At 39.0% G+C, this 8,445-nt stretch overlaps 1 pseudogene; it reads right to left on the minus strand.

The window, feature by feature from the left end:
* On the minus strand, positions 973–8,023 carry LOC107633518 (annotated as a pseudogene).

The following is an 8,445-nucleotide window of genomic DNA, read 5'->3' on the forward strand; positions in this document are numbered from 1 at the left end:
CCAATTAAATTTAGCTAAATGCAATAATAAAAGGTTATACATGGAAAGAATTAGAAATTATAATAAAAAGACAAAATTTGCCGCTCTCATGTATCAATATAATTTTTTAGATGAAAATTAAAATGATTTTTTATTTTTAATTTAATTTAAAAAATTAAAATAAGTATTTTTTTAAATTTAGAATAAAATTAAAATCGTATATATATATTTTTGAAGAACGAAAAAGAAAGGAAGAGATAAAGAAAGAAAAGGAAGTGAAAGAAAAAGTTGAAGAAGAAGAAAAAAGAAGGAAGTGGTGACCACCCAAAAAGTCACGATTACCGCCATTGCCACCGCAGAATAAGAAAGAGGGATTGACAGAGAGAAAAAGAGAGGAAGAGACGCCAATGGAGAGAAAAAGAAAGGGAAAGATAAAGAAAGAGAACTTGTTGGAAGAGGAAAGAAAAGTTGAAGGAGAAGAAAAGAGAAAGAAAAGGCGACTACACGAGAAGTTACTGTTGCCCCATTGCTGCCACAGGATAAGGAGAAGGAGGTATTGATAGAGAAGCCACTGATACCTCCATTGTTGCCACTGATACCTCCCTTGCCGCCACAGGATAAGGAGGAGGGCTAAGAGTAGAGAGGAAAGAGTAGTTGTCGATAATGTGTGATTCTTCTTCCCTTTCCTCTTCTCAATCTTCTTTTTTTCATTTTTCTCTTCCATTTTCATTTCGTCTGTTTTGTTTTACTGTTTACAAAAGTGTTATGTACATAAATAATTGTTATTGTTAATTATTAACTATTGATGTAAGATTTTTTTTCAAATATTCATTTCGTCTATTTGATTTATATATATATTATTTTGTCATGAACAATCTAATCCCAAATTTTACATAAGAGTGTTTATTCTTTTAATTCAATAGTTAAAATTTTTTTTTGGTGACTGAAATAAATTAAACAAAGAAAAACAAAACAAACAAAACAAGGAACTGCCTAAATAGAGGGACAGTCCCGTTTAAGACTACTCTTAAACTCCTCCCAAGGTGAAAGAAGCTCCACATGCGAAAGTTGTAACTTCATCGCCATCTTTGCCATAGTATCTGCCACCGTGTTTGCATCTCTCATAATCAAACGAAAGTTAACCCGCCAATTCCAATGTATGATATCTCTTATTTTGAGCACCAGTGGATCAATAAACCCAAAACCATCTTGAGTAACAAGATTAAATGCTTCCACACAATCCGTCTCACAAATAACATCTCGTTGACCCACATCCCAAGCTAAGAGATATCCTCTCCAAATAGCAAATAATTCTCCATGAAGAATACTATTACTCTCAATCATTCCCAAACACCCCCTTTGCCAGCTCCCATTACAATCTCTAATAACACAAGCAAAACCAACACTATCACCTAAACCAAAATAACTAGCATCACAATTAATCTTAAAAGTACCAATGGATGGGGGATTCCAAAAACCATTTAGAGTAGAGGGAAGGGACATACATTGTAATTCAAAGATATTCCTAAGCTCATTTTCTGAAGTTAATGCCAGACAAATCACTTTTTTTGGAGGCCAAGTTTCATCGGGATTAAAGATGTCATTATTCCTTGCTCGCCATATCCACCAAAGTCCCGAAAAGAACTTGAACGGATGCTCTCTGCTATGATACAAGAACCAGTTCTTCAAATCCAAAGGATGACAAGAAATATCCAACCTATGCCAGACAAGCTGAGCTTTGGGACAATCCCGAATACAATGTAAAACCGATTCCTGGCTAGAAAGACATCTTGGACACTTATCCGACGACGACATCCCTCTTCTAAAGCGAAAACTTGCAGTAGGAAGAGCCTCCTTAAGACACAACCAAGCAAAAAATTTATGCTTTTCCGGAACAAGCTGGCCCCAAAGCCAAAGCCAATTCTCCCGCTCCTCCCAACCAAACAGCTGCTTACACAACCACAAGTAACCATTGTGAGAGTTATAGACTTTGGCAGCAGACCCACTCCAATACCAACCCACTTCCGGACCTGCTTGTTCATCTGGATTGTAAGAAAGAATATTATCTTTCAGATTTTGAGATAAAGGAGAATAAAGAGTATCCAAATGCCACCTACCAACCGACCAAATATCCTGTATCCGGAGATTCGAATCAGAAATGTGAACATAATCGATCTCATTAGATAACCGTCCTTCTTTCCTCCAGCTAGAAAACCAAAAATTCTGGTTCAAATCTCCAATACACCAAGCAAACCCATCCTTCAACACTTCCCAAGCCTTGCAAAGACACCTCCAAATGGGAGAGTCCTTGTTCTTAGGATAACTAAAACAGTCAAATAGAGATGATCGGTATTTGGCATCCAACAATTGGACCCATAGCTTGTTTGGCTGCTGGAAGAAAGTCCAAACTAGCTTCCCAAGAAGAGCAATATTTACACAATAAGGATCTCTAATCCCTAAACCTCCATATTTTTTTTGGAGTAACCAGTACCTTCCAACTAACAAGATTCAATCCTCTTCCATCAACTTGTCCTTTCCAAAGAAAATTCCTCATCATAGACTCCAATTTACTAATGATTCCTTTGGGAAAAATAGAGACCTGCATCTGGTACGTGGGAATAGCAGCGACAACAGAATTAACCAAGCAAAGTCTACCAGCCCGATTGAGTAAACTTCCTTTCCAGCTTGCTAGCCTACTCCGAATCTTATCCAGGACACCATTGAAAGCTGAACGAGTCACCCTAGAATGGCTAAGGGTAACTCCAAGATACTTGCCCAAGTCCTGGACAAATCTGATAGAGGATACCCCAGTGAAAACCTCTTTCCTTGTTGCAGAGACATTCTTAGAGCAAAGCGCTTTAGACTTCTCCACATTAATCTTCATCCCAGATGCTTTACAAAAAGTCTCTAAAACCAACATCACATTTTGCACTTGTCTCTTTGTAGCTTTACAAAATAGAAGCAAGTCATCCGCAAACATTAAGTGGGATATTCTTGGTCCTCCTCTAGAAATAGCAACCGGTTCCCACAAGCCGAAATCAACCTGATGACTAATAAAGCATGCCAATCACTCCATACACAACACAAAAAGATAGGGTGACATAAGGTCTCCTTGTCTAAGACCTCGGCTAGGAGTAAAGCCATTCAGACGACTCCCATTCCAAAGAATAGATAAGGAAGAAGCAGTGACACAATTCATAATCAAATTAAGTGTAGGAATAGGAAAACCAAAGCTTTTAAGGGTATGAGCTAAAAACCTCTAGTCAACTCTATCATAAGCTTTCTCCAGATCAATCTTAAATGCCAGTATGCCTTTCTTTGATTTAGTCTTCTTCATAAAGTGGAGGACTTCTTGGGCAATAATGATGTTGTCAGGAGTTCCTCGTCCCGGAATAAATCCTCCTTGAAGCGGGCCAACAATCTCCGCAAGATGAGGACGAAGCCTATTAACAAGGACCTTCGTGATGATCTTGTAAACTACATTGCAGAGACTAATCGGCCTGAAATCTTTCATAGATACCGGTGATTCAACCTTTGGAATGAGAACTAGTAAAGTCTCCAACATTCTCGGATCAAGAGGAACACCGGAGAATGCCTGCTTAACCATCTTCCAAACATCAAGACCAATGATCTCCCAATATTCTTTGAAGAAGAAAACTTGAAACCCATTAGGACCCGGAGCTTTAAAAGAGTTCATGTGAAAAACCGTTGCTTTGACTTCCTCCATAGTAACTGGTGCCGTAAGGTTATTGGTGCACGAATTATGAATCACACTTTTCACAACTCGTACCACTAACCAGCAAGTGCACTGGGTCGTCCAAGTAATACCTTACGTGAGTAAGGGTCGAATCCCACAGAGATTGTTGGTTTGAAGCAATCTATGGTTATCTTGTAAATCTTAGTCAGGAAGTCAATTATGTTTATCAGTTGAATTGCGAATAACCAAGAGAGCATAAATTAAAGGTTACTTGTTATGCAGTAATGGAGAATATGTTGGAGTTTTGGAGATGCTTTGTCTTCTGAATCTCTGCTTTCCTCTGTCTTCTAATTCACGCACGCACGTCCTCCTATGGCAAGCTGTATGTAGGGGATCACCGTCGTCAATGGCTACATCCCATCCTCTCAGTGAAGAATATGCTCACATGCTCTGTCACAGCACGGCTAATCATCTGTCGGTTCTCGATCATGCTGGAATAGGATTCACCCTCCTTTTGCGTCTGTCACTACGCCCAGCACTCGCGAGTTTGAAGCACGTCACAGTCATTCAATCCCTGAATCCTACTCGGAATACCACAGACAAGGTTTAGACTTTCCGGATTCTCATGAATGCCGCCATCAGTTCTACCTTATACCACGGAGATTCTGATTAAGGAATCTAAGAGATACTCATTCAATCGGATATAGAACGGAGGTGGTTGTCAGGCACACGTTCATAGTTTGAGGAAGGTGATGAATGTCACGGATCATCACCTTCATAACAGTTAAGCGCGAATGAACATCTTAGATAGGAACACGCGTGCTTGAATGGAAAACAGAAATACTTGCATTAATTCATCGAGACACAGCAGAGCTCCTCACCCCAACAATGGGGTTTAGAGACTCATGCCGTCAGAGAATACAAAGTTCAGATCTAAAAATGTCATGATGTATAAAATAAGTCTCTAAAAGTTGTTTAAATACTAAACTAGTAGCCTAGGTTTATAAAAAATGAGTAAACTATGATGGATGATGCAGAGATCCACTTCTGGGGCCCACTTGGTGTGTGCTGGGCTGAGATTTAAGCACTTCACGTGCAGAGGCCATTTGTCGAGTTGAACGCCAGTTTACGTCGTCTATCCTTGTGAAAAGTATGAACTATTATATATCGCTGGAAAGCCCTGGATGTCTACTTTCCAACGCAATTGGAAGCATGCCATTTCGAGTTTTGTAGCTCCAGAAAATCCACTTTGAGTGCAGGGAGGTCAGAATCCAACAGCATCAGCAGTCCTTTTTCAGCCTGAATCAGATTTTTGCTCAGCTCCTTCAATTTCAGCCAGAAAAATACCTGAAATTACAGAAAAACACACAACTCATAGTAAAGTCCAGAAATATGAATTTTTCCTAAAAACTAATGAAAATAAACTAAAAACTAACTAAAACATACTAAAAATTATATGAAATTAACCCCAAAAAGCGTATAAAATATCCGCTCATCAGTTATTGCAAGCTTCCTCATTTAGAGAAGGAAGAGGCACATCACCAAGGCAACCTAAACCAACATCATCCAAATGACAGAATAAGCTTTTATAGAAAGACTCTGCTTCTTGACTCAGAACCTCTGGATCAGTTTCCCACACTCCATCCTTGAGAAAAAGGCCATGAATCTTATTATGCTTCCTTCGCGCAAGAGTTTGAATATGAAAGAATCTTGTATTCCTATCCCCGAACCTTACCCACTGCTCTCTGGACTTTTGGAACCATAGGAGCTCTTCTTGCACTAGAGTATTATTATAATCATCAAGCAACTGTCGCTCTTTCTGACGCAAATAAATACTATCCACCACTTCCAAACGCTTTTGTAAATAATTAATCTGCTGCTCTAATTCACATTTCTTAACAAAAATGTTACCAAATACCTTCGAGTTAAACTCTAGTGAATTCTTCTGTACTTCCGAAAGCTTGCCATGAATTCCTCTATTACCAGACCACCATGACTGGTTCACAATATCCCTATACCCAAGATGAGTAGCCCAAGTAGCAACAAATCGGAAAGGTCGATTCCCTTTAGGCTGAGGACGACCTTTACAACGCACCAGAATAGGGCAATGATCAGACTGAAGCCTATTTAAAACTTCTGCATAAGCCTCTGGAAAGATAGATAACCAACTATTATTTATACAGACTCGATCAAATTTTTTTGCCACGTCAACATAATTTTTCACCCTCCTGTACCAAGAAAACTGCCTCCCAATAGTCTTCAGATCAAACAAACCACTATCCCCTAATGAAGTAGCAAACATGTCTGCTCTTTGATGAGAAAACTGACAGCCCTTAGATTCATGAGAAAATTTGACTTCATTAAAATCACCAAGAACAATCCAAGGTCCTTGAAAAACTATGGATTGTGCAACAAGATAATCCCAAAGGAGAACCCTTTTATTAAATTGAGGACTGCCATAAATACCACTACACCTCCAAATTAAATTATCAAAGTGAACCTCAACAGTAACACCCTGATCAAAAGCATCAATGAACTTACAACAAACACCCTTCATAGAGGATAGAAACCAAATACCTCCCTTATGCCCCTCTGCTTCTACTATACCAACAGAGTGATACCCTAATCTTTCCCAGAATAATTTTAAATGCTGAAAAGGGGAGTGAGTTTCAACCACAATAAAGAAAACAGGTCTAAATTTCCTAACAAGTTCCTTGCAATGCACACGGGCTAACTTATTAGAAGCACCCCTAATATTCCAAACAATCATATTTAAACTATCCATAGATAATAGGGACAGAATAAATAAAAACATAAAACTCTAAACAGAATCACCAACCTCAATAGGTGGTTTGTCCTGCGGTACTGGCACACTCTGATCCTCAATAATTGCCACCTTCGGACCTCCTGACACTGCACCTGGCATGCTTCCATCTACTAAGGTTTCCTCCATTGTGCCACCATTTTTATCAACTGGCGAGTTCTGCAAGGAGGAAGGCCGAGGACGCTTCCATAGAGAAATTCCACGACGTGCAGGAGTTCTGCGTGATGGAGATGGCGCAATTTCATGTTTTTCTCGCTTCCCCATCCTAATGCCAATTGATTTACCTCCATCACCATGAAAATTGGGTCTTGGAACCCTTCTCGAACCAAACTTGTGCTGCTTTCCATCTTGGTCCTTCAAACCTGATGACTGGCCCATTGTGAATTTTCCCTTACGGAGCACTTGTTGCCAGCCCTTTCCATCATCCATGCATGCCTCATTAACATGACCATCAGGCACGTGAGGAGCCAATGATTCCGTAACCACATCCTTCCCTTTAACAACTCCTAATTTCTCACCCAAATTACGAGGATTCTCACCCAAAACACTAGCTTCTGATTTAGCCTCTTGTTGAATCTCATGATTGTTGTGTGGCACTAATGTCGGGGCTTCATTATTTTTTTTATCACCAAAGGAATTTCCGTTTCCTTCCAAGAACTTCTTCTCCATGCACAACGATTTATCATGCCCATATCGTGCACAAGTAGCACAAATCAACGGTAAACTCTCGTACTCCACTTCATAAGTCACACCCTCCACTATAATATGTTTGATTACAGGCAATTCAAGATTAATTTGAACACAAGCTCGGGCTTATTTTCCTCTTTCTGCAAGCTTAGTAGCCAAATCTACTTTCACCGGAATCCCTATTGCAGAAGCAATTCGTAGCATTGCTTGTTCCTGGTAGCACCAAATTGGAAGTCCCGAGACTCGAATCCATACCAGCGTTGATCCAAAGGATTTTTCGCATGGCCTAAAATCCACATCCCATGGCTTTACTACAACATAGTGACCGTCTATCAACCACGGGCCACCAAGAATGACTTTCTCATGATCCGCAGCAATATCAAATTTAACCAAAAAATATCCAAATCCCACATCCAACAAATCAAACCCTCCTTTGATGCGCCATACTATCCGAAGCTTATGCATGAGAGCCATGTAGCTATAATGCTTATCCAGCACCTTGATCACGATGGCTTCCTTATAAGGTTCAGCTAGACAACTCTTTGCCTCCTTGGTAAAATTGACACTTGGTGGACGAGAATCACCCTGCTTACCTGTCACCGTAAAGGCCTTAGACTTTTCTGCACCAATGACTTTATCTCTAAAAGAGACCTTGGATGGCTTTTCTAACCCCTCTCGAGAAGAACCCTCCTTACCACCGGATACACACCCACCCACGCTCTCCCCCTTATTTCTTCCGATGGCATGGCCATCTTCCTCACTGTGTTTCACCCTCAACCGTTCACCCCCGCTCTCTCCTTCTCTCATTCTCCTTGAGTACGGAGTACGTACTCTTTCTCTGCTAGGATTTTTTTTTAAACTAATAATTTCGAACAGCGCGTATTCAATAGTTAAAATGATCTTTCATATTAAATTATAAATTAAAATGATAACGCTATTAATCAAAATTTTATGTGAAAATTAGTCTAAGATTGAAATAATTCATTTTAAAGTTTGGACGGAAAAAAATTAAAAAATATTTTTTAAAAATTCAAAAAAAAAATTCTTGTAATATCATTCTTACTTGTATCAATAAAAAAATTGAATCTATTCCTCTTTTTTCTAATTTAACATTTAAAAATAGTGTATGTTCATGTCATAGAATATAATTTTGCCACTAACAAATTTAACATATATTTTGAATAAAATAATCGTATTATGGTTGTACTTAAATTTAAACATTGGAGTACTTGAAATTAAATTATTATCATTATGGGAG

The sequence above is a fragment of the Arachis ipaensis genome, chromosome B03 (genome assembly GCF_000816755.2).
Source record: "Arachis ipaensis cultivar K30076 chromosome B03, Araip1.1, whole genome shotgun sequence".
In the NCBI taxonomy this organism is placed as follows: domain Eukaryota; kingdom Viridiplantae; phylum Streptophyta; class Magnoliopsida; order Fabales; family Fabaceae; genus Arachis; species Arachis ipaensis.